The 27,444-nt window shown below is 37.3% G+C and overlaps 1 protein-coding gene across 1 annotated transcript in view; it reads left to right on the top strand.

Annotated features, from left to right (window-relative positions):
- LOC122811932 (ABC transporter G family member 9-like) overlaps positions 1-27,444 on the top strand; it is a 338,279-nt gene that overhangs the window by 77,249 nt on the left and 233,586 nt on the right. The gene's annotated exons all lie outside the window — the stretch shown is intronic.

The following is a 27,444-nucleotide window of genomic DNA, read 5'->3' as shown; positions in this document are numbered from 1 at the left end:
TAAAAGTACTCTCATCAAACTAAACAAACATTTCAGAGGATTAATAAGTCTACCAAAGCCAAAATTGAGGTAAATTTGGCTTTCCAGGCCAAGGATGACCACAAGGTATTCTTTAGGTATATCCACAACCTCAAAGGCAATACACAATTGTGTGCAGAGCTCATTGTTCATGGAGTCACCTATACTGAGCCAGAAGATATAGCAAACCTACTGGCTGACCAGTTCAAGTCCAACTTTACCCCTCTCTCCCCCTCAAACTTCCCTTAGGAAATACCATCAAATATAACTTCCTCTGCTATCACTAAAGAACAGGTCCTTAATGCTGTCTCTAAGGTCAAGAACGTTGCATCAGTGAGCCCAGACAATATCCCAGGATGCCTTCTAAATAGCAGGAAACATGACATATCAGGCTCTGGAATTGCTATTTAACTGTAACCTCTAAACAAGCTTTATGCCTCACAAATGATGAATAGCAACAATCATCCCTCTGCACAAAGCTGGCCATATTCAGACCCTGTAAACTACAGACACAAGTCTCACTAGTCTCATATGTAAAGCCACGGTAGGAATTATCATGAAAATGATCACTAATGACATAGGAAACCTGCAGACACTAGACCAACCCAGTCTGGTTTCATCAAGGGCAGGTCATACCTACTTAGACTGGTGAACTTCTTTGAGATGGTCACCAAAGCAATGGATGAGGGCAAAATGGTTCACACTGCCTAACATGAACTGGCCAAGATATCTGACACAATACTCCACTCAGGCATTGTTGACAAACTCAAGACGTTAGGAATAAACCCTTATGTCACCTGGTAGATTGCCAGCTGGCTCACTGGCAAGACCTAGGAAGTTAGAATTGGGGAGTCCATCTCTAGAAAGCGTCCAGTCACAAGCAGAGTCCTTCAGGGATTGGTTCTGGGACTGCTGCTTTTTGGCATTGACTTTTCTGAAGTCAGTGCCAATGTCATCAGCCTCTGACTAAATGTGCAGATGACTGCAAATTAGAAACAGTCACAGAATCCACCACCAACACAAATTTTCTCCAGGAAGGGTTGACACAGAGAAATAACTGGTGTCAGAGCCATGGACTAAAACTAAATGCAAAGAAATGCATAATAGAATCCTTTGGGAAGTAAGTCATCCACCCCTGGTAACTATCATATTGACAACACACCCCTAAGTGCTGACCAGTAGTCAGGGACTTGGGTACACATAGACAGTAATCTAGCCTTTGACCATCATGTGTCTAGTGAGGAAATCATTCTATATTGCACAACTTATAAACAAAGGTATGACATCTAGGTCCAAGAAAGTCATTGTTCTACTGTATTTGGCATTCATCATACCTACCATTGAGTACAATGCCCACTTTGGTATGTACCTAACCAAGCATATCAAACAATCAGAACATCCACAGAGGTTCTTTACTAAAAGAATACAAGGCATAGGTAACACATCCTATGCAGAGCACCTCAGGGCCTTATCCCTGTATTCTGTCTCCTACAGGCTTTTGACAGGAGATTTATGCCAAGTGACAGCTCGTGATATCAGACTGCAAGACTGCAGCCCTCCCAGCTGTGAACCACAATGGTACAGTTCTTGAGTCCTACAAATCCTCAGCTCCATACAAAGTGAATCCAGACTGCTTCCTTACTAGTCTGGATTCAGGAAGCAGACTGCTGATTCCCTAGAAGTCTATGTGGTGCTAACCGCATAGACTGGAAGGGGATCAGACTGCAGAGTCAGCAGTCTTGGAATGTTCAAAAGAGCTGAGAAACCAGAAGTGTGCATTCCAGCATGAACACTGGGTTGCAGGAGAAAGCTATGTGGAGGATTAACTCAAGCTGTACAGAACGAAGAAGTGTGTGTGTGTGTGTGTGTGTGTGTGTGTGTGTGTGTGTGTGTGTGTGTGTGTGTGTGTGTGTGTGTGTGTGTGTGTGTGTGTGTGTAATGCCTAAGTTGATTTATACTGGTGGCTAGAGAGAACTCAGGATACCTGCTGGTGGGTTTGAACCCTGTACCTTGGGTGCAGGTAACAAGAGCCTTAATTGCCTACCCATTACCACTTGTGAAATGTTTGCAGATTTTTGCCTCATATTTTGTACAATCTGTGGTTTCTGAGTTTTTAATTCTTTAAATAGTTGATTGTGCAATAGTACCATCATTGCCGCACCGCATAGAGAGTATCTGGTTTGATTCCTTCTGTGTGGAGTCTGCATGTCCTCCCTGTGTTTCTGTGGGTTTGCTCTGGTGTCCTCCCATGTTACAAAGACATGTGTCTGCAGTATTTCTCCCTGGGCCTCTGCTGAAAATTGGCTTTTGTTTCAAGTTAGACTTTTCTGGTTAACAAATGTTAAATAAATAAAATTGACAGGCATTTGAATTTCAGACTTCATATTCTTCAGAAAGTACATAGTAACACAAAACCTTTTATTCTAGCAATTTTCTAAGTTTATAACATGAATATTTTAAATTTGTCCCTATTTTTGGGACTGTATTCCCCCATTATTGGCTTCATCCAGGTTTTTTGTACTAAGGTTGAGAGCTATGGTGAGAACTGACTTCACTGAATATGTTTGAGGGCTGTATTCCCCCATTACTGGCTTTGTCCAGGTGTTTTGTGCTAAGAGGTTGACCACTATGGTGAGAACTGAATTCACTAAATGGTAGCCATTTAAGTTTCAGTCTTCCTCTCTTTCACAAAACAGCTGATTTGGCATTGTGGTATGCTGCTCTGACTGTTTTGCACAGGGTCCTGGGTTCAAGACTTGGTAGTGAAATGCATGGTGACAACACAGCATTTTATTCTAGGAACTTTCCAAGATTATACAAGCAATGTTTAAAATGTGTCACTGGTTTTGGGGCTTTTGACCATCCCCAATACATTTTGGGTTTTTCTAAATTTCTTGTGCTGCAAAGTTGAGAGAGACAGCTGAGTGTTGAGTAGATTTTACAAGGAGCTGAGAACTGCAGGGGAAGAGAAGTTTAGTGCTGCTTATGTTGAGACTGCTTGCATTGTTAATAGCACAACAGGTAGTGTACTTGCTTTTGATGCATAAGGCTGTGGGTTCTGCTCCCACAGCATTTAGATGCATTGCTGATATTGTACTGTGTTGTAAATGGGGTGGATGCTGCCATCTTAAGAATGTCCTCTTTGGTGAAGATACCTAGTAACTATGAACCCATCCATTATTTGCCATCCATTCCCTATTGCAATATTACTAGCTTATAATGTTTTCAATGTAATATAGGCAATTTATTCCTCAAGGGCAACAGGCACTTTATTTGTAGATGAAACAATAAAATATAAAGTTGTTTGCTAGCAGTAACCTCTTCATTAGTTACAGATCTTTTTAATGTAGAATTATTTAAATGACTTTTACTTCTGCAAAGATTGTGCGTATTTTCTGATACTGGTGGATTGTAGAAGTTTGAGTAGACTTTTATGATGGAAATGTTCTCAATTGCGCAGTTTTGTCATTATTGGTGCATGCATTTTGTTTCATTGTTTACTGGAAAAAAATGTTCAAAACAATAAATTTAAAATGCCCTCTAACAACTGTATTGTATTATACAAGGAATATATTTTAATGCAATCAGGAAGGTGCATCACAGAACACATGTATGTTTTGTGTGCAAGGGGCCTATCATTTGAAAATAGCCCAAAGTTAATCTTTATCTGCCACTAGCCAAATGTATTTTTTTCGAATGTGGGTTTCAATGCTGTTTCAATAAATGTGAGTTTCAAGGGCAGAGACATTTTAATGCTAAGTCTGTTTTCATTGTGAGACTGCATTGCTTTGTTTGGCAGATGTCTTAATGTTTGTGCTGTAAAATGCAAAATAAAACTTTCAAATGAAGTCCAAATCATCATAGAAGTAAAGCAGTATGCACATTAGTGTTTATGGTAAATAGGGTGAAATAGCCAAGTAATGCTTCATTGGAATGGCTGCAGGGGAGAGGCTCCATTCGACCATGATTTTGTGAGGGGGAAGGGCGGCAAGCTGAAAGACAGCCCCGGCTGAACTATACCTCTCAATTGTGCAGGTTTTCACAGAATGAATAGATTTTTGCTTCTTATTTAAAGGGCGGCGCAGTGGTGCAGCTGTTAATGCTGTTGCCTCACAGCAAGAGGTTCTCTGTTTCGATTCTCGGCTGGGGTGTCTTCTGTGTGGAGTTTGCATGTTCTCCCTGCATTCGCGTGGATTTCCTCTGGGTACTGCGGTTTCCTCCCACATTCTAAAGACATGCTTCTGGAGCATTTCTCCCCGGGCCACTGCTGAAAACAGGATCTGTGGAACCTAGTCGGACTTTCCCGGTCAACAAATGTTAAATAAAAATAAATAAAAATATTTTTGGTTTGTTCCTCATAAAATTTGTGGTTTTCTGGCAAATCATTTAGGAATTAAGTCACTAAATAATGACAGACACTGAGTTTCAGACTTCATAACCTTCAGAAAAATGCATGCTAAAGCAAGACCTGTTATTCTATCAGCTGTCTCAGTTTATACAAGAGCAATTGTTAGTACTGTTTATATGTTCCCTCAAAAGATTTGGCCTTGTCCAGATTTTCTGCATTAACAGGTTGAGAGGTACGTGCAAATAAATTGCTTTATAGAATTAGGCATATCCAAACCTCTCAACTGTCCCTGATTTTGGCTCAAAATGTTGCTCTTCCCCTAATAATCCCTCCGCAAAATGGAAATTTTGGAAAAAAATATGGAGGGTTTACAATTAATAAATAACTATAATAATCAGACTTATAGATTACTTTTATTTCAGAAATGCATGTAGATTCTTTTATTTTGTCAGCTGCTCAAGTTAGCAGTATTAATATTAAAAAAGTGTCCCTTCTTTGACAGGTTCCCAGCTGTATTGTGTGGCTGTTTTATATTTTTGCATCGCATTTTTGGTCCATTTTTCATAAAATTGCGTTTTTTTTGGAAAATTAGTGGCAAATCATTAAAGACTGAAGTTAGAAAATAATGACAGACATTTGAGTTTCAGATTTCATACCCTTCAGAAAATTCATACTAATGCAAGACCTACTATTCTATTATCTTTCTAAGTTTATAAGAGAAATATTTAAAATTTTTCCTTATTTTTGGGCCTTTGTCCCACTTCTATATATGACTTTGTCCAGATTTTTTGCTCTGAGGTTGAGAGGTATGACAAATGTGTCAGGGCCATCACAGTCAGCCAGAGACATTTCAAATTGTGACATACTTGTTGCACCCCACTCCCTCATGTAGTGACTCTGGATGTGTCCAAGCAAGGCAAGGAGCAGTTATGCAGTGTAAATGTGCAGAGTATCCCCTCATCCAAGGTAGACACAAGTACTACAGTGGCTTTTCATCTGTCCATGATTTTGCAGGATGTTCTGGTTTCTGTCATATTTTTATACTGTTGATTTATGATTATTATTATTCAGAAAGTGCCCTGTTGCTCTGTGTTTAAGTAGCAATGCTTTAATGACCATCACATAAGCTTGTCTGAGACTGTAAGATGCAAGTAAGCTTTAATAAGCATACTGTTAAAGAAATGCCAACATTAAAAGCCTTTCTGTTGTTGCCATGCAGAGAATACTTACATAACTAGATAACGTATAAGCCTTGGGTATTGAAATGCATATGACATTTGTAATAAAGGACAGGATTACATTATTTTAAAAAGCTCATTACATTTGTTGGAGACTTGCAGTCATCTTTGCAGGCTTTACCTGTAAACTAAATAGAATGTCAATCTATTATATGTGGTCCATAACATGTGCAGTAATCCTTTAAGCAATGTATCTTGATCTTGTTTCTTGTTTGCTTTTCATTTTTTACTTTGATCATGTTTTCCCCATGAAACAAGTAGATAGTTGTCAGGCAGCAGGTCTTTTTTTGGATAAGAAACATTTTTACAAGTGGGGGTATCACAGAGATTGCTACTTTCAGCATGTTACTTGGTACTTTAATAAAGTTGAATATAAATTATAATTAGAACTGCAGTGCAAGAAGTGATTTGAGTTGAGTGCTGCTTGTCTCTTATACTTGATTTTGACTATCATTCCAGTAATGTATTTAAAAGTAATTTATTTTTTCATACCTCACAACCTTTTTGTTTCCATCTAGATATTAAGTAAGCTGTCATGCAGCTAACGCATTGAAATATTTATTTTCTTCTACACTTCATTTTGTCTTGATCGGGCTCTCATAATGACGGCTTGGCACCCAGGGCAGCGTATTTAATTAAAGTTTCAGATTTTGTGGTTTTGAGCATAGCTCCTCCCCTTTCTAGTTGGCCGCACCCCTTCCCATTGACCCCCCACCCCCACCCATTCAGCTGTCTCTTGCAGCCCCCTTTTGATTTGAAGTCACCAGCCGCCACTGTCTTTGCCTGGTATACAAGGTATTGTCAGACCCCATCCTCTTGGGCCTCCTGCATAGCCACAAAACAATCAACACCAGAATTACCCACTCTAAAGACTTATATCTTACCTGTGATATAAATAGGACCTGCTGGAGATAAAGGTATGTATCCCAGAGACTACCCCTTCTCTGGAACAAGCTCCCCATCCATGTAAAGTAGAGTTCCTCCCTAATCTAATTCAAGTTTAATTTGGACAATTGGACGGCGAACAGGAAATTCATCCCTGGCTTGGCACTTATGTCTCTTATGGACATAGGTAACTTGTAAATGATTCATCTCCCAAGCTCCTGCTTGCACTTATCAAGGGTACCAGAACTTGTCAGACATTTGGGATGCATGGCTAGGCTTAAAAAGGCCCTTGTATTCATTAGCCTAGTAAACACCTATGAACCTATGCTGATGGCAAAGGTGGTGTAAGGAGGAATTGGGAGGGCAGTGAGAAGGATAGTTGGGTTGAAGTTGAAAGAGGATTTGTCAACAAGAATCTTGGCAATGTCCCTGGTGGCCATAGAAGTAAGTGCCATTTGAAATAAACTTAGTACAGATTTTTGGTTGCTTCTAAGTTTCCTAATACAGATGAAGAAGACCTTACAGTTGTCTTTTTGAACACGTTGTAGGGCTTAGGTCATAGCTGGCCTAAATTTCCTAATGGCAGCCTTAAATGACTTTCTTACCAGTTTAAAATCTTTTAATAATGTTTAAGGGGAGATTGTTTATAAATGGCCATGAAGCTTTTTTCTTTTGTTACAGAGTTTGTTAATGTTCTACCATATATAAATATAGGGTCCCTATTATTTTATGAATTGCGAACGCTGTTTAGTCGAATGTCATTATGCAAAATGGCAAAATACCGAAAGCATGGTATGAAAGTCATTTTCAGGACTTTGCCATTTCCTCCACTGTGGTGCAATCTCAAAGTTGGTATAGTTAAATGGGGGGGGGGGGTGAAGCCCCCACTTTATTTTGTGTTTTGATTTTTTTTTTTTGGATTAGCGATTTTTTTCCCTGGGAAAAAAAAACACTGATCCGTGTGTTCGACATCTTGTGTTTTCAGAGATTGTGGGTTGATTATATAGCATTCGCAATTCATTGTGTTCGCTTATATAATACAGACCCTATATATATATATATATATATATATATATATATATATATATATATATATATATATCATATATCATACAGTAAACAAATTGAACTTTCTGGAAATAAATGAGCAATGACATTACCGCTATATTCAAGGTAAGAATACACAGATACCAAGACAGTGATTTGGGATGGAAACTTAAAGAAATGTCCAGTCAGACACATTCTGCATACCTGTTGGTTTTACCAAACAGAAGAAAAACTAGACAGTTGGTTTTACCAAATAGAAGAAAAACTAGACAGTAAGCTGGTAGAACCCTCTCCCTATACTGGTGGAGTATTTTAAATATACATTCTTAATGCACAATCAAGTCTCATTACTGGTGTAAGTGCACACTATGTGTGTTTAAATTACAGCCTTACGTCACAGTATATGATCTCAGCAGCCTCTGGTGCTGCCTGTAACTAAGCTCTCCCATTTAGGTTTGGTCCTATGTGATGAGACTTGGTGCATACCATCTCTCTTTTAGCACAACTCCCCATTTATTAATTACATGTATAAAAGATATTTCTTCTGTGTTCACACTATAGATTCAAATGCTTACTCCATTCTCCAAATCCCAGTTCCTATGAATGTGAGCCAAAATCCCATCTACTACTTGCATCATCAGTGTCCACCAATATCAGCAAGTCATTGCAACAGCAAGTAGTAAACTCTGTTGGGGATATTATAACCTTATAGTACAAAAAGCACAGGAATATATGAGCAAGCAGAATGTGCATGCAGAAGCTAATCAGCTGCGGTCAGCTGGTGATACTGCCACCTCATTCAAGTTATTCATGTGTACAACCAGATAGTAACACTCCAAAGTTAAAGTCCAATTCAAAAATAAAAAAAAGATCAGGGTGCTTTGGAGATTTACTCAGAGGCAGCCAGATTCTTAACGGAAGTCTCTTCACAGAAAATGAAAAAAAAACATGTTCTTTATCATTTCTTGATTTTTTTTTTTTTTTTGTGCAGAACTTGTAAGTCATTACTGTTCTGTTTTCACTTTGTGGTTTATAGATTGACTGATCATTCTAAATCTATAGCATCATCATATATTGCAATTAGCTGGACTAATTTGCAGTTACAGAAAACCTGTTTCTGGCTTGAAGCAAAAGATGAGGCTGTGGTTCTATAGGGTACATTCTTCACCGGAGGCTGAAGGTGATGCATCTGAAATGAAAGTGCTATTCAAGAATAGAACAATGACAGTCTGTTTTTACTGGGGGATGAAATAAAAGGAAAACAGTAGAAATAATGTTTTTATTTGTTTATTTTTTTTATATTCATGGACTCCATCGTACACATGAGAACTTCACCATACAGGAATGAGCACCTCTAGTGGTCACTATGGGTGGCTGTCCTGTCTGTTTTGAGTGTGAATAAATGGAAGTTAGCAATGAGTCCAATTTTAGTAAAATGAAATTATACTTTTGAGATTATGTTCTTTCCTTTTAAAAAAACTGAGCATCTATTGTCAAAACATGCTGAATAATGAGGGATGGTAAAGCTAATTTTTAATTAAAACATTGCTTCGCTGTGATTTTAAAATATTGAATTTGTGTTGTTTTCACTTTGCTGTGAATTTGTAAAAAGTAGATTCGAGGGCTTATTCATGAAATCTGCACTCCTGTGTATTTCTGCATTCGTAATATGGATGATGTTGCAAAGTCTAGTGGCAGTAAAAGAAAAGGCTTAAGGAATAATTTGTCACCCAGAATTTCAGTAGCACTGACCTAAGAATCCTAAAATGTTCCCTGTGGTTGAGCCTGTTTAAAGGTTGAAAAATCTTGCTACCATCTGGAAAAAAATATAGCAGCTACATAGATATCCATACAGGAATACCCTAGCAAAATAATCAAAAAGTAATAAAGATATTGATGACTCCTTTTGTGTCTATTAATTTAATAGACACACCGATACTTGTCTCTCTTATCCAATATGTACTCACACTGATGCAGTATATAGAATGCAGCTGTGTAGTCTGGAGGTGCTTGTAGGTCTAAGCTACAAATACCATTTCATCTTGCCTGCAGTGAGAATAAGTCCAGGTGTGTGGAGTACGATTGTTAAACAGCACTTCAGCAAACTACTATGGTACCAAGGGAATCCCTTTATTAGCAGAGATGCCTATCTTATTTATAGACTATATCATTCATTACCTTTTTTCTATCAACAACTTTAGAAACCAAAGAAAAGTTAAAAAAAAATAAGTCATATTCCTTCTTTATAATTAACCTATCACTGCTTCACCTGATTCTACCAGATATTTATTTATTTATTTACCAATAAATAAATAACCCATCACTGCTTTATCCGATTCCAGCAGATATTTATTTATTTATTTATTTACCAATAAATAAATAAGTAACCCGTCACTGCTTTAACTGATCCTAGCATATATTTATTTATTTATTTACCAATATATAAATACATACACAAATAAATAACCCATCACTGCTTCACCTGACTCTTGCAGATATGATACAAAGACTGTAATATAAGTTAATTCTGTTTCTTCAAGATAGGATCAATCCAGTGATATCACTATTGGCTTGCTCTTTTTTATATATACTTTTATTTTATTTTCATTTCCTCTCTTTGCGCATCAGCTTAGCTGGGGCCATTTTATCACCCTAATGCTACAGTAATAAATAACCAGGAATAAATTCATATACATTATCTTCAAAATGTAATAAGGTTTGAAGAACTGAATAATTCATTTATTAATGCAAAAAAGTAAAAAGCAGTGAGTTGTTGAACAAACTTTTAATTGATAGATATCATAAAGATGTAAGATCTCTTTTATGCAAAAATTCAATTAAAGTTTTTAAGCAGTAAATTAAAGGTAGAACAGACAGCACCAATAGTTTTGTTTCAGCCATTGGGTTTGAAAGATTGCTGCAATATCAAAGTTTCTCCAAAACTTTGCGTAAAACATTCTGTAATTACCTTTTTCATTTACATCAGCTTTTCTGTACCATGTGCTGGGACTACATTATAAAGGCTGCCCCTACATTCCAAATCTGCATGAAACTTCACCACCAGCATACGAAAGTAATGAATAAAATATCAGGTTACACGCATAATGTACACAATGTGGAATGTTTTCTTTAAGTGTAGTTATATCTTCTTAAAGTGTAGTTTTATTATGGCTACTGTCAAATAATTAGTGTTGAGTTTCGATTTTGAGAAGGTGCAATGTATTTGATGTGATCTGGGTTTGCAAGACTGAAGTTACTGTGGAAAGCACTGAATGTTATTACATTGTAATTAATGTTACTGGAAAGTGCAGTAACAACCCTGCATTCATACTTTTGTTAACTTTTTAAACTGCACCTCATTTTACAGTGTACTGGGCAGTGGGCCAGATTGAACTATGGCTGCAGTTTAATTACACTGTCCTTAGTGGTGAAAAGGTACAGACTGGCTGCAGAATCAGGGCATCTGATCAATGTTCATAGGTTCATACGCTCATAGGCGTTACCAGGCTAATGACCACAAGGGCCTTTTTAAGCCTAGCCATGCATCCCAAATCTCTGACAAGTTCTGATACCCTTGATAAGTGTAAGCATGAGCCTGGGAGATTAACTATTTACAGGTTACCTGTTTGCATCCGAGACATAGGTGCCTAACGAGGGATGAATTTCCATTTTCCCATCCAATTGTCCAAGTTGCACTTGAATTGGATAAGGGAGGAACTCTGCTTCACATGGATGGGGAGACTGTTCAATATACGGAGTAGTCTGTGGGATACATATCTATCTCTCCAGCAGGTCCTGTTTATATCACAGGCAAGGTTTACGTCTTTAGAATGGGTAATTCTGGTGCTCTTTGTTTTGTGGATATGTAGGAGATCCATCAGAGTGGGGTCTGACAATGCCCTGTATGCCAGGCATAGATGTCCCTCAAAAGCCTGTAGGAGACAGAATACAGGGATAGGGCCTTGAGGCAGTCTGCGGAGGACATATTACTTATGCCCTGTATTCTTTTAGTGAGGAACCTCTGTAGACGCTCCAGTTGTTGTACATGGCCCTTCCCCCGCTGCTGTGTGACAGTGCAGTTACTGCATCTAAGTAAGGAAGGTGTCCCCTGTAAAAGCACTTGTTTTTGTGAAAGAATAATGTTAATAACATGTCATTTTATTTACTGGGCTTAGTGTTTGTGCCCTTGACATACTAATGTGTATCTGCATAATGTATATATTTTGTTATATTTAGCTGGCACATAAATAGATGTAAGATGATATTTATATACACTATCCATGGATATCAGTACAGAATGTGTTGCAAACTGAGACATATTTATAATACGTCTTGCTGCTTTCTTGTACATGGAGACGTTGCCTTTTGTTGTATAGCAAGGAGTCAGAACAATAAGTAAATCCATAGGTATCGGTACTATACGCTCCTCTGTTTTGTACGACATTCTGAAATTGCGTTCTCATTCCTATTCTCTAACTAGCACATGGCAAGTACTTGTTAAGCATTAAACTGTTCAATATGTAATCTTGTTACACCTTCGTCTGGGTCATAAATCTTGTTATATCTCGTGGGTGAAGAAAGCAGACCAGTATAATGGCATATGAAGCACAACACAGATGAGCACCACAAGGTAAAAATGAAAATGTGTAGAAGCAAACGAGTCAAGTAAAAAGCAGCCTAACTTCAAAAACAAATGAGTGCAGCTCTTTAGATGGTCAAGAAAAATACTCAGTCACATCCCACATTTATCAAAAAAGTGTTCGTGACAAAGAAGTTAAGTACTACTCTAGCTGCCCTTGTAGATCATTTTGAGCTTAGCCAATGTTCCTTTCAAAGGTTAAAATCAAATCCTGAACCTTGTATCTGTGAGGTAAGCAGCTTAACCATTTTACCGACTCCCAAAACAAGCGGGAGAAACGGAAAGGACAATGCTGATGAAAACAAAAATAAAAATTAAAACTGTCATCCATCACAAAGAATAAAATACGATTGTAACAATTTTACCAGGGTATTGTATGTCTCAAGGAGTGCCGGAATAATTATGGCCTCGCATGTAAAGCTTGAGGGGTCCACGGCAGAGCTAGCCACCCAGCAGTGTAAACATTGGCTCTAGATCAGTGGTGCACAACCTTTTTGTGGGAAGGGCCACTACACAAATTCTTAATGCCTCTGCAAGCTACTTCAAAATATAGTAAGTCGCTAGAAGTTAACAATAGGTACAGGTGACTGCCTGGCATTTTTACTTAAGACAGCAGTCATGAAATTGCCTGTTTTCTACATCAACTTTGCATTTAACTTTATTCTGGCTTGCAGCCATACCTTATTACAAACTCTTGCAGAAAGTTACTTCTGTTTACAGACTACAAGTTATAAACAAGAAAGTATAGTTACTTCCAAGGCTACAATTAGAGGTGTGCGCAAGTGCAGTCAATTAGGGAAGTAAACACTTGCTAGAAAGTTTGCATGACTGGAGTAAGGTATAGCATTTTTCACTTTTTTTAAAATTTTTGGTTACTCTCTGGGGGCCAGATGACATTGCGTACCAGGCTAGATTTGGCCCCTGGACTGGACATTGTGCACCACTCCTCTAGATGATTGTCACAGCTGAAGTGACACCCTGATCCCATGTGCAAAAATGAGAAAAGGCAAAAATGGGAAAAGGGGTTGAGGACAGATATATGGATGGATATAAAGCTTGAAGGGTCATAATTACTACTACATATATCTGAAAGGTATAACTGTTTGATAAACATTGCTTTATTAGCCATTATTTCTATGCTATAGTATTCTGTTGTTCTGCTTGTCACTCTGCTTGGACTACTAACAATAATGTACCATTTTACAAATCTTACAGTGCATTTTTTATTCATTCACAGACTCTGAGAGATATGCATGTACTGTAGTTTTGTATTTACTACTAAGCTTTTTACCCAAGACCCCATTTGCCACACTATCAATGCAAAAAAAAATAGCAAATAAATAAATAAAGTAAAAGATGCTAAAAAAGTTAAACATTATCAGTCAGTGCAGCCAGGCCACATTAGTGTACTCAGCTTAATTAAAAAAAAACATTGGTCATCCTACACTGGAACTTTCAGTAACTTTTCAGAACCAGTTTTATAGAAAAGAATGTCAAGGAAAAGAAAGGGTACTGATAGGTTTCATCAAAGGAATCAAGACATTAAATAGTTACAGGACTGATATGAAAGACCAAGGAACCTGAACTTTTTATGGCTAGCAAACACTCGGCTCATTCTGTGCAAAGGGTTATGTTTACTTATGAGAATGTTTAAATACAAAGTTAATGGATATTGTCTTCTGTATCGGCATCATATTCACCACACTTAATGTCTAGAGGTTTCATATATGATAAGCAAATGCTCAGTCAAAGCTTCCAAAGGTGGAATGGATATAAAAATGACAAGCAGTATCATTGACGTTAAATGAAACATTCTTTTCAGTGGATTGTTCTTTGGTCATTTTTAGTGCATTTTGAAAGGTTATCATAGATGCTATTAAATAAAATCAATCTGTGCTTTTCACGAGTTATTAATCTATTAACTGAAACCATGTTTCCAATTATTACATCAGCATGCAAGGTCTACTTCACTGATGCTTAGCAACTAAATCAGCTTCAGGGGTCTCTAATCCTGCAAATCTCAGGCAGCGACAACATATTGTTCAGGAAAGGATATATCATACAACTGGCAGGCTAGATGTTACTCCATACATGCAGCACATAGCTGCCAAAGAGCAGGATTTGTAATAAGCAGGAAGCAAAAGAAACACACTGCAGATAAATAAATAAGGTATAAGTGACTTGGTTAACTGACTTACAAAGTGGGTTTCAGTACATGATTGTCTTTTTATCCATTATCTTTTTTAAATGGGAAGGGGTCATAAACTAATAAAATGGTACAGGGGCAGTACAATGACAGCAGTTGTACATGAAGAAGTAAGAACACTTGAACACATGCACAGATTAGAAATTATAAGCAATTGATTAGCAGTCCCAGGCATACCTCTCAACTTTACAAATTTTCACAGAACGTCCAGATTTTTGGCTCATATGCTTGGTCTTTTTCTCATAAAATTGTTTTTTTCTGGCATATTCATTGAGGATTGAAATCAGAAAATAATGGCAGACATTTGAGGTTCAGATTTTTCATACCCTTCAGAAAATTCATGCTAATTCTAAGCAATATTTAAAAAGTGTCCCAATTTTGGGGCCTTGGTACCTCCATTATTTATGACTTTGCCCAGTTTCTTTCTCTAAGAGGTTGAGAGGTATGGTCGCAGGGAACACCTTTGTAGACACAAGAAATAACAAAAGCAACCAAAAAAACAGGTTCTTTCGAAATAAATAAACACAGAAACATAGAAATATAAACTTTTAACAGCAGTTGAAGACCACTTAAGCCATTAGATCAGCACACTTCCTCTATATTTAATAAACTAATGATTTTCAGTGACCAATTTATACCTCCTATCAGAATCATTGCACTACATGTTATATCATTTTAAATTACTTCACTGTTTTTGAACCCCATAGCCTCCAATGCAATAATTTTTCATGAATTAACCACCACCCATATGAGAAATATTTCCTCATATTGTCCCTTAGCTATCTGCACTGTTCTCAAACTATTCCCCTCTTTTATTCTCACAATTTTTTTCAATCTATCCAGAGTACTCTGCATTCCTACAAAACAAACTCATTAGCAAAAACTACAAGAAAATCCTAGCCTTGCCAGAGTTTTCACTGTGAGATACCTTAAACCTCCTGGAATAGAGGCCTGTGGGATATATGCAAATCTCCCCTTAAGGACATCGTGTTTCAGATATATGGCTTCCTTTTTAAGTCTTTATGGACAAATTCAGGGCAACAAAGCCAAATGCCACTAGCTGTGGACATGAACATTTTGGCGTTCTTATGACCTTGTCACCACAGCATAAGTGGACTGTTTGGCTATACTGTAGAAACACAAGGCCTTTAAACCCAGATGATGTCTATAAGCCTTAAGGTGTCCTTAAGGTCAGCTTCTTGTAGGTTTTACTAATTGGTTTGTTTGTGTCACCTCCTGACAAAAGTTTATTAACAAAGTTTTGGTCTCGCAGTTACAAGCAAGGGAGAAAGAAAATTAAGTGGTGAAGTATTACATGTCATAGAAAAAGAAGTCCAAGATGGAAAGGCTAAATAATGAACAAAAAAATGTTTCTGCACAGCCCCATGGAAAGATGCCCTGCCATGACATGGTTCATCAGGTACTAGACCAGGAAGACAGGGAGGTTACAATAAAGGAAGTTTTCTGTGAGATCAAAAAGAAAATGAGAAAGTGCTAGTAGAAGCAACAGAGGCAATCAGTGAGTACTCTGATGCTATCCAAAAGAGAAAGTGCTAGTAGAAGCAACAGAGGCAATCAGGGAGTACTCTGATGTTATCCAAATGAGAAAGTGCTAGTAAAAGTAACAGAGGCACTCAGGGAGTACACTGATGCTATCCAAATGAGAAATTGGTAGTAGAAGTAACAGAGGCAATCAGGGAGTACTCTGATACTATCCAAATGTTGATACAAGAAAAGGAGATGTAAAAAATGAAGGTGGCAGCTTCAGAAGTAAGGATTGAGCTTATGGAAACATCACTCTATTGCCATGAGGAAAGAGCATGAAGAAAAAAAAATAAGACCGACAGGTATACCAGAGAGTAGTCTGTGGAGAGACTTTAAAGGCTTCATTTAAAGACTATTATCTAAATGGAAAAAGTCACCAGAAACAGAACACACCTTAGAGAAAGCACATAGGACTGCATGGCTATTGGATGGAGCACAACACAGATTCTCAAGATAAATAATAAATAAAGATAAATAATTGTAAGGTTTTCCACATACTCACCTGAAGATAAAGTCCTGTCTCTGCTATGGAAACTAGGCATGATGTGGGGAGGTTCAAGTGTATGCTGATCAGGATTATTCAGCTAACACCAGAAAGAAATGAGATGCATGTATCCCTGTTCAAAGACTGGCCAAAATCAAGGGGATCATATTTAAAATGATGTATCCAGCTCTAATTAGACTCATGTGACCGGGAGAACCAAAGAATTCTAATAACACAAAGGAAGTGAAGCATGCTCTAGAATAACACAGAGGAAGTGAAGCATGCTCTAGAATAACACAGAGGAAGTGAAGCATGCTCTAGAATAACACAGAGGAATGATCTAGAATAACACAGAAGAAGTGAAGCATGCTCTAGAATAACACAGATGAAGTGAAGAATGCTCTAGAATAACACAGAGGAAGTGAAGCATGCTCTAGAATAACACAGAGGAAGTGAAGAATGCTCTAGAATAACAGAGGAAGTGAAGCATGCTCTAGAATAACACAGAGGAAGTGAAGAATGCTCTAGACACTATGGCACATGACACAGAAACAAGTAATGCAAATGAGGGGAGACCAAGTAAGCAGCTGGAGGAAGAACAAGTGCCTAAAGGTGTAGATATAACATCAAAAGGCATTTTCTCAGTGTTTAAGAAATACCAAGCCCTTAGGAAAAGGGCAGATGTACCAGAAACCCTGCAAGAACAAAGGAAGAGAAGGAGACTAATAGATGCAAGCTTAAGACTAAAATCTATTTCATTCTATAGGTAAAAGGACTGCTTTGTATGATTGCTATTAGATTACAAATGCATGGACACATGAAAGGGATAGGAGAATAATAAGTGAAAGGCCTGCCGTGGTGGAGTTTTCAGTTGTCTCTAGAACAGAAGCTGCTGTTAAAAAAATGGACAATTAGTAGGTTATATAAAATATTGCATCACAATAAGAATCGGTCAGTGGAGGTTAAAAATGATTGGAAAAGAGACTGCAAAAGCAATTTATAAGAGAACAATGGGAGGACATATGTAGGGCTCCCAAGTATATAACAAAGTCCAGAAGATTTAGAATCTTTGCTTGGTATTTTTATAACCCAAGCAGATTTCAAATATTTTTCCTAAAGTAGATTGAGTTAGCAGATTTAAAAAGTTCCCTACAGAGTACTCTTGTCAAAATATTGGGTGAGCAAATGTCTGTAACTAAGGAAATGATTCTTTTGAGCTGGTTTACAGGACCTGAACTGCCTAAACATAGTTAGGTCCTTATTAAGTGTAATTTTGTTGGCTGCCGAAAAAGCAATCACTAGAAAATAGAAATCAAAGTCTAAATCAACTGTATTTGAAGTGCTGAATATTATAAAAGAGATAAAAGAACTGGAAGACGGATTTTAGAAAAGGGAAGGAGCAGATTACATAGAAATAAATGGGAACTGTGAGAAAAATGCATGCAGAATAATGTCCAGGAGGAGAAAGAGTGAGCTTTAAGGGATGTCAGGAAATTAGCAATTAACGTAATGCTAGACTGATAGTTACAAAGTAAGAAAAGGTATGTGATGTATCATGTATGTAAATGGAAAAAATGTTTATATGGCTTGTTTTCTTTTCTTTTAATATATGTCTGCTTATGTCTTAAATGATAATTTGATAAAGGTGTTTAAGAAATACATGGACACAAACTGTTTTTTGTTAAAATAAAGTATTGCATGTAATGAAAACAATTAATAACATATTTCAATATACTTTAATAATATAGTAGTATGCAATGGGCTTTTTCTTTGACAGACAGGCAGTTGGGAAGTGAAGTGTATTATTTTCTGCTATATTGTAAGCTGTACCAAACTGAGCATACAACAGATGGCATTGCCCAAGGTAAAGGGGACACAGTCAGATAAGAGACATGGTGAGGTAATAATCACCCAAGACTTAGTACAAGCCAATGTGGGGGAAAGTACTCCCAATTCAATGCAACTTTATTTGAGATTGGGAAGGGACAGAGACAAGTATGAAAAAAGGAAAGTGGACAGGAGGAGAAAAGGTAAAAGAAAAATGTTAATATCCTACTTTTTGTAGGCAAAGAAGATACACTGTAGATTGTGAAGAGGTTAGTGGGGATGTGGTTCATCACAGCGGGATGTGCAGGTACATGAGAAATATAACATGAAGTTTATAAATGTGGCAGTCACACTTGTCCCATGATTGTTTAAAGGAATACAGGCAGGTAAAGCGGCTGCAAGGAATAAGAGACTGGCTACTATGATAAACAGACAGTTGACATAAAAACTATTGTGAGAGAGCCCTTTGCCTTTGAGATGAGCAGGAGAGAAAACACCAGAGTAGAAGACAATTATGAATATACTGCCTAAAAATAGAAGATGTTAAAGCAGCAGGGTAGGTAGCTATTTCAAATTATATTGATTGAAGGAGAGTTTCAATAATATGCATATTGTATTAGCAATAAATGCAACCATATATACTAAAAAAATGAAGAACAGGCTACAAAGTCCCTTAAATTTCACAAATAATACCCTCTTTTGATAAATCTTCTTCAGATTGCTAATAATTTAAGACTGTAAATGTCTTTTAATACCCAAGATTTAAAGCGGTCTTTCACTCTTCCTTAACAATAGACCAATCACAATTGTTCAAAGTAGACATACCTTCTTTTCAACCAATAATTAGCCTTCCAGCTTTCAGTTTTAATCTCAATGGAATCAAGAAGATTTTCACTCTTCCTTAATATTAGACCAATCACTATTGTCTAAAACAGACACACCTTCTTGTCAGCCAATAGTTGGTCTTCTAGCTTTCAGCATTGGTCTTAATGGAATCACCGCATTTAGACCAGAAAACTGATCTGCTCTTAAATTAATTATCCATCTGATCTCTTTCATTTCTGTTTGATTATTTAAATCACCTTGCTTCATTCTCACAAAAATTTGTACTATTACTTTAAACAAAAAAGAATGTGTGGGAAAAGTATTAGCATGTGCAGCAAGGGAATTATGTAAATCCTTTGTGCGGATGTCTCTCAAATGTCTCAGGATACGTTTTTAAAGGCTTGCCTACATAGTAAGCCGGACATGACGTACAGGTCACCAAATATACAACATTTGGAGTACTACATGTAGCTTTCAAATTGAATGTATATTCCTTTCCAGTATTCGGTTGACAAAAGGAATTGCTACAATCGATGTGTTCACAAGCTAAGCAGTTTCCACATCTAAATGTGCCTTTAGGGCCCAAGATCTCAGGTTTCAGAAAGCTGTCTTTTGTACATAATAGCCTTTTAATATTCTTCCTATTCTTATACCCAAAGCTTGGGTTATCCCCTACAATCTCCATCAATTTGGGGTCTTGGGTTAGGATGGGCCAGAATTGATATATTACTTTCTGAATCTGCGCATTATCTGTACTGTATGTCATCATCACCCTTAGTCTGTTGTCCTTCTGTTCAGTACTACCTTGTTGTTTCTTACGTACTCCAAAATTAATTTTTCCATGATCTATTTCCCTACTTAATTTTTCCATTGGAATGTAGGTATCCTTTTCACTATAACCACGTGCTCTTAGATTATTTTGCAAATTCTGGATCTTTCTGTATAAATGCACCTTGAGTGCATCTCTTCAAAATTCTTGAAATTTCATTCTGCGTGATGTTTTTTGTGATGTGTCTGGGATGCATACTACTTTTATGCAGATAATGGTTTCTCCATGTGCTTTTTCTATGCAATGCTGTACTAATTTTATTCCCCTCTTCCAAGGTGATGTTAACATCCAGGAAGTTAACAGACATTCGAGACTATTCTGCTGCTAATTTCAAAAAAGTAATAGTTCCATTTATATACTCTAAAAATAGAAGGAATTGATTTTCATCTCCTTCCCAAAGCACAAAAAGGTCGTCCACAAACGGCCATAGAATAAAACATTCTTGTGGCAAGGGTTAAGAGGATTAAGTATATGGGTGTGCTCCCATTCTGCCATTACAAGATTTGAATAACTGTTCACGCAGGGGGTGCCCATGGCAACCCCCCTGACGCTGCCAGTGAATAGATTGTCCATACGCAAAATAATTGTTCTCAAGAATTAACGACAACAGTGTGCACAATTTATCAACCTCTGTTCCGTTAAGGCTGCGTGTTATGATTTCCTGTATGTTTTTTATTGGATTATTAGGATTATATTGATTATACAAGATGCTCTGATGGGGAACAGTAGAGAGGCCCTATTTCTACAGGATAGACTTGGAGTATCTCTTTCTGGTGTTAAGAAAGTTAGAACTTTTTAATGATCTAGTAACAGTATTGCAGGGGTTATATGAAAAAGCTACCACACAGGTTAAGATTTTGGGTACACTGTTAGTCCCTGTGTATATTGCAAGGTTGACTGAGCAGGGGTGCCCATTAGCACTTCTCCTATTCACATTGTACTAGGATAAGACACTCAGGGGTGAGGAGATATGATTGGGGGTGTATGGAGCTGAAGATAATCCTTTACGCTGTGACATTATCATCTCAGTTAGTGACCCAGAGAGAGAAAGAGATCCACATGAGGTACTGGACTTAATGTCAGGGTATAAAATCAAGGCGGATAAAAGAAAGACAATAGCTTTGAATGTGGGAGACCAAGAGAAAATAAAGGAGGCACAGCAGCAGTAGTAAAAGGATAACAAAATCTGATATTTAGGAGTCTGGCTCAGAGCTATATAGGAGGAGTCAAGGGGCCATTCATAAAATAAAGTACTGGTACAAATACAGATAAAACTTAAGAAGTGGAGCTTATTAGAGCAAAAGGTTCAAGCTTTTTGGTGCAGATCAGGAAAGAAAAATCTGAAGAGAGTAAGGAATTGGATGAGAGATTTGATCAAGGGAGGTGGAAACCTGATGGTGGCATGGAGGAAATTGTTAATGCCAGAAGAGAAGGGGGGGCTGGCATTTCCAGATCCAGAAGATTACATGTGAGCAGTCCAGCTGAGCTTTTCAGTTAAGATCTTAGAAATATTTAAAGGGGTAAAGTGGAAATAGATGTTAATTGAAAGGAATAAATGGTTAGTGCATGGATATGCTGGAACATATGTGGAGGAGGGAAACACAAATGTTCGACTCACATATCCCAGACATGTTAGAGTTTTAAGCTGTATGTTCCAGAGAACTAATATGAAGAGTTGGAAACAAGATATTTTACCAATTGGAGGGGTGAGATATAAAGGGAAGATGGACCCCGAGGAGCTAAGGTAAAAAGAACTTAGACCCAAGTTAAAATAGTTTAAGGAGATGCTGGTTGGAAACAAGCTGATTAAATGGGGGGAAACACAAGAGATATAGAATTTCCAAATTAAAGTGTCCTTATACTAGCTAGTACTGACAGAAGATGGCAAACACACTTAGTGTATTAAAATACAGGAGGAAGAAAGGCCTGGACTGATTAAATGGATCACTGAGTATAGAAAAGGGGACTATGTAAGTAGAAGACTGATAGCAAGAACCTATAGCATGGCTAGGGAACAGGAACAGGTAACAGCTAAGGAGCTGGTAAAGACATACAGAATATTTTTGAGCATAAATGTGTGGACAGTGGGACCAGATGGGGGTGGTGGTCAAACAAGTGATAAAGTTAAAGGAATTTAGGATCATTGAATAGAAGTGCCTGCACAAATATTTTTAACCCTAGTAAAAATATGTAGGTTGTACCCAAGAAGAGTTATGATGTGTTAGGTAGGTAAAAGGAACTTTGTGGATGATTGGAGACATATTTTCTGACACTGCTATATGTTAGTAGATTTTAACAGGGAATTGAATGCTATGCTTAGGAAGATAGAAAGATATGACAAAGGATTAAAAGAAGACAGATGGTTCCTAGAGACTGATATTGATTAGATAGAAAGGGAAGCAAATTATCAGATGGTGGAACTGATCTTATTATTAAGCAGGAAGGTACCAGCAAGGTTATGAAAATAAAATAAAATAAAAAAATGACAAGGACCTAACTAAATTAATATGAAAATACAAAGAAGATGAAGAATTAATATTCAGAAGTGCAGACAAAAATATGAAAGTGGCTAGTTTGGCAAGAATACATACAAGATTGGTAAAAATAAAATAAAGGATAGTGGAAAATATGGTCTCAGCATTCTAAGGGGAAAGTGGGGAGACTGTAAATAGTGTAAATAGATTTTACAAACCTATGTGGTACGTTCAGAGAGGGGATATAAAATAAAAATGAGGAAAACAGACAAGAAAGAAGTCAAGGTAATAAAAACAGTATGAGGCAAGAAGAAAACTGATAAGTAGAAGATGAGGGCAAAATTGGATTACAGAATATAAAGAAATAGTGTTGTAAGAAAACTGGAGAGTCATGAGGGATAAAATTGCCTGCTGGTTTCAGACTGAATGGTAGCTTAAGCAAATCTAAATATAATGCCACAAATCTTGTCACTCATTTAATTTAAATCTTCAGATTGTTAGCATTATTCTCTGAATTGGCTGCTTAATAGAAAAAGGAATATTGATAAGTCATGTTGAGGGCATAGATAGACAAATGCAGACTATTCACATATGCTTTGGACCTGTCAATATACACAGAATATTTGGAATTTAGTCATTAATGGTTTCAAGTATACAAGTATTCCATTAATGAAGATGGATAACATGGCCTACTGGTTGTTAAGAAAATTTCCATGTCAAGGGCAGATATCACAATCTTGTAAACAGTAGACTTCTGCTGTGATTTCTTCTCTATAGGCAATAACTATTACATACATTAAAAGAGCTAAGAGTATGAATCAATACAGTTAAAATTTGGAAAGCTTTGGTTTACAAAGTTTTAATGCGAAAAATATAAAGAATGCTGGTGTATCTTTTACCATGCTATTCATATAGTGATATTTTACTAAAGAAAATATAAAGAATGCTGGTGTATCTTTTACCATGCTATTCATATAGTGATATTTTACTAAAGAAAATATAAAGAATGCTGGTGTATCTTTTACTATGCTATTCAAATTTTGATATTTTACTAAAGTACTTTAAAGTTTTAATGTTACAGGGAATTTGGTCATGATGTATTAATGTTATATGTTCATGCAAAATAAAATTTCCTTTCTTAAAAAAAAAAAGATTTTTTTGCTCGGATCTAAGGGCCTCATTTGGAGAGTACGGACATGAGTGGGTTGCGATGGGTATGTAGAAGATCAATGGAGAATTTTATGGGTTTTCTTAAAGTGGGTCCTTTGTACAAGACAGCAAGTGGATTCATTTAAGGAAATTGGGGAACTCAAGCCACTGAAGTTGTTTAATTACTTCACAGTGGTGGCTTCAAGTAGTAGAGATGGTAGCAGACTAGGCAATTTCATTGTAGATCTGCTCAAGATTTGAGAGGTTTGTAGAATGTAGGCTGGCATACATACAATTTTACTTTCTAACCAGTCTTTTCTCAATTAAAAAAACACTTTATATTAATGGTTTTACTAAGATCACAAAAATGTATCAGCTTGCAGATGCACTTATCAGCACTGTAACAGCATGTCTTATTAGGTTATACAACTCAGTGTGAAATGTTTGCTGTCACAGCAGTACTCACCAAATCCAAAGCCAGATATTTTAAAACGTAAAGCAGATGAGATGTATTTGTGCTATTAAGAAGCACAACTTATGAAAAAAAACTGCTACCTGGGGTACAAACAATTAGGTGTGATCAGTACACTAATGAGGAACACATACATACATTCATACACACATTTATGCAGCCTCATCCATAGCCCTACAGATATGCACACTCATGTCCACACACATGCACAATAATACACACCTGCACCCCTCCACACATCTTTGCTGAACTTACCTGCATGATACCTTCCACAGGAGGAAATGGGTTAGCATTATATTTTCAAGACAGTCAGTTTTTCCTCCTAGCATAAACTTTTACTTGACTGAGCAATTCTTTGAATCACTAGGCCAAGCAAATAGGATAATGTGGACATTTCCTTGGGAGAGCATTAGCATGTGGTTTCAACCATGAGAAAACATTCCAAGCTAAGGCCTTACATTTCACAAAGCCTTTCTGAATCCCACAGTATGTCTAAACAGAAAAAGGAAAGCATAAAAAACACTTTTTTCATGTTTAAAAAAGGGAATAACTTTAAAATAAAACATGCAGGTTTATGATTACGTCACCAGTCATAACCAGAATGTTATGTGCTCTAGAGATAAAACTGAAGAACCCAACATGTAGAGCAAAGATAGCGGTGAATTTCTTCAAATCTTTTTTTAAGCACACATAACTAAATGAAGCTTTAATCAACAATCTTGCCATCGTTCTTTATAGTGGATGGAGCTCAGGTGATTCCCAAAACTGAAGTTCTTATCCACGTTTAGTCACTGTATTTCTTTAAAAAAAAAAAGCACATGCTGTACATATAACTACAGGGTACAAGAGTAGTGACCATAACTGTTCAAGTCTTTGCACTACAGAGTAGGGTCCTTTGTACAAGACAGCAATGTTCATTTTTTTTTTAATTTACTTAATAGTTCCTTTAAAATGGAATGGGAAACAGCCAAGACCCCTGCTTTTTCCTTAATAAACTGGCAGGAAGAGACTTCTATCAGCATAAACAGGGACACTTCTTGAAGAATTCAGCACATACCAAGGATCTACTTATGTTTAGAACCAGGTAACTCACTTATGGTACATAGGTGTGTTGACTTGGGCTAAAATGTTGTTTCTGTGGTGTGCAATGCTGATCTTTGTAATGAATGGGATTTTCACATAAGAGCCTCTATGTAAAAATGTTGTTATATGAAGGCTTTTATGTAAGAACCTTGCTATTACAAATATATTATTTAGTTATTTTTCATTTTTTAACTTTAATGAGCATCTTCTACTAGTACAAGCCGTGTGAAACTTGTTTAGCATGCATATCTCCTTGAAATAAATGGGTGGCCACGGTGGTGCAGTGGTTAGCATTGCCACCTCACAGCAAGAGGTTCTCCAGTTTGATCCTTGGCTGGGGTGCCTTCTGTGCAGAGTCTGCATGTCCTCCCTGTGGTCGCATGGGTTTCATCCAGGTGCTCCAGTTTCCTCCCAAAGACATGCTGCAGGTGGATTGGACACTCTAAATTGGCCCTAGGTGTATGTGCGTGTGCGTGCCTTCTGTGGAAGGTTGGGTACCAGGCTGGCAACTCAACACCGTAAAACTCCACTGCCAATCATGAGCGGACAAGGTGATCCGCTGTGGCAACCCCTAACCAGGATAAGCCAAAAGAAGAAGATCTCCTTGAAATAAGTAGTTTCACATGCATAAATATTCATTTTTTTTAATTTAATACATTATCAACTTTTTGTAATGAGAAAAAAGAGACATAAAAAGTAATTTACCCACAATTAAAAATAACTTTGTTTATTTTATTTATTCAAGTACTACATAATATTTTTCATTGATGAAGTAAGAATAATATACCACACACATACAAATGTATACATACAGTATACAAATATAACAGAGTACTGAGACACTATAGGTCTGGGACATGGCTGTGCCAGAATACAGAGCCTTGAAAAGCAACAGAGAAGATAAAAATGTGTGTGTGTGTGTGTGTGTGTGTGTGTGTGTGTGTGTGTGTGTGTGTGTGTGTGTGTGTGTGTGTGTGTGTGTGTGTGTGTGTATGTGCGTCTGTGTGTGTGTGTCTGTATGTCTGTGTGTGTGTGTGTCTGTGTGTGTGTGTCTGTGTGTCTGTGTGTGTACAGTGACTGCATATAAGAGTTTTTTAGAAACAGCAGAGCATGCGGTGATGAAAGGGGCAAATGTATACAAAAATGATAATGATCAGTTGGTATGCTTTGCTAAATTAGGGGATGATGACAAAGGGATACAATGTGTGTCTGCATTCTAATATCCTGAGAGCAAGCAAGGGCTGAAGTTGCATTCTTTTGCAAACAGCCAAAAGTAGCAGAACAGGAGATTGTCATAAATTAGGTAGATAGAGGAAATAAAAATGCAGAGAGTGGTTGAAAAGGATGATGGTTCCACTGGCTAATGGGGACTATACCAGAGTATGACACACCATCTGGGCAAGGACGGCAAAAAAAAAGAAAGCCAAAACAGTGATGTGGAGCTCCTGGAGAGCAGGCTATGGGAGAACACTGTAGATAACAGGGGAGAACACTGGAGATAACATGGGAGAACACTGGAGATAACAGGGGAGAACACTGTAGATAACAGGGGAGAACACTGTAGATAACAGGGGAGAACACTGGAGATAACAGGGGAGAACACTGGAGATAACAGGGGAGAACACTGGAGATAACAGGGGAGAACACTGGAGATAACAGGGGAGAACACTGTAGATAACAGGGGAGACACTGGAGATAACAGGGGAGAATACTAGAGATAACAGGGGAGAATACTAGAGATAACAGGGGAGAATACTAGAGATAACAGGGGAGAACACTGGAGATAACAGGGGAGAACACTGGAGATAACAGGGGAGAACACTGTAGATAATAGGGAAAGAAATGAGGGAATGATGGAAGGCCAGGTGGTAGGAAGGTGAAATCACAAATAATGCAGTTTGAAAAGTTATGAAAAAGAGGTTTGGCAGGGACAGGAAGACAAATAAGGAGCAAAAGGGAAAAGGATTATGGGGGGGGGGTCAAAGAAGAGTTAAATGGTAAATATAAGTCTTAAAAGGAATGGGGGTACAAGGATGCATATGAGAAGGCCAGGAAGAGAGCATTCATAAAATTACAGAGTGCCAATGCATGAATGAAAAAGAGATGAAACAGAAATTCAAAGATGAAAAAAACTCCTTCACAAAGAACTTATGAAAGAAGTGTCACGTTTAGGCAGAAATCATCGACTTATGCAATGAGGGTAAGGACCCTAAAGAGCAGAGAAGCAAGCATAGATTCTTAAAGAACAGCAGCACTTTCCATGCTGTTAACCTTAGTCCAGAGGTATGTTTTCTTCCATAGAATATTGGTAACATTTGAAACCTTGGGACTCAGATTGGCAAGTCTCAAAATCTGGAGCCTGAAAGACTAAAAAA

The sequence above is a fragment of the Protopterus annectens genome, chromosome 9.part0 (genome assembly GCF_019279795.1).
Source record: "Protopterus annectens isolate FY-2018-M chromosome 9.part0, PAN1.0, whole genome shotgun sequence".
Taxonomy (NCBI): domain Eukaryota; kingdom Metazoa; phylum Chordata; order Ceratodontiformes; family Protopteridae; genus Protopterus; species Protopterus annectens.
Note: the sequence above shows the minus strand (reverse complement) of the source record. Positions and strands in the feature narration are given on the sequence as shown.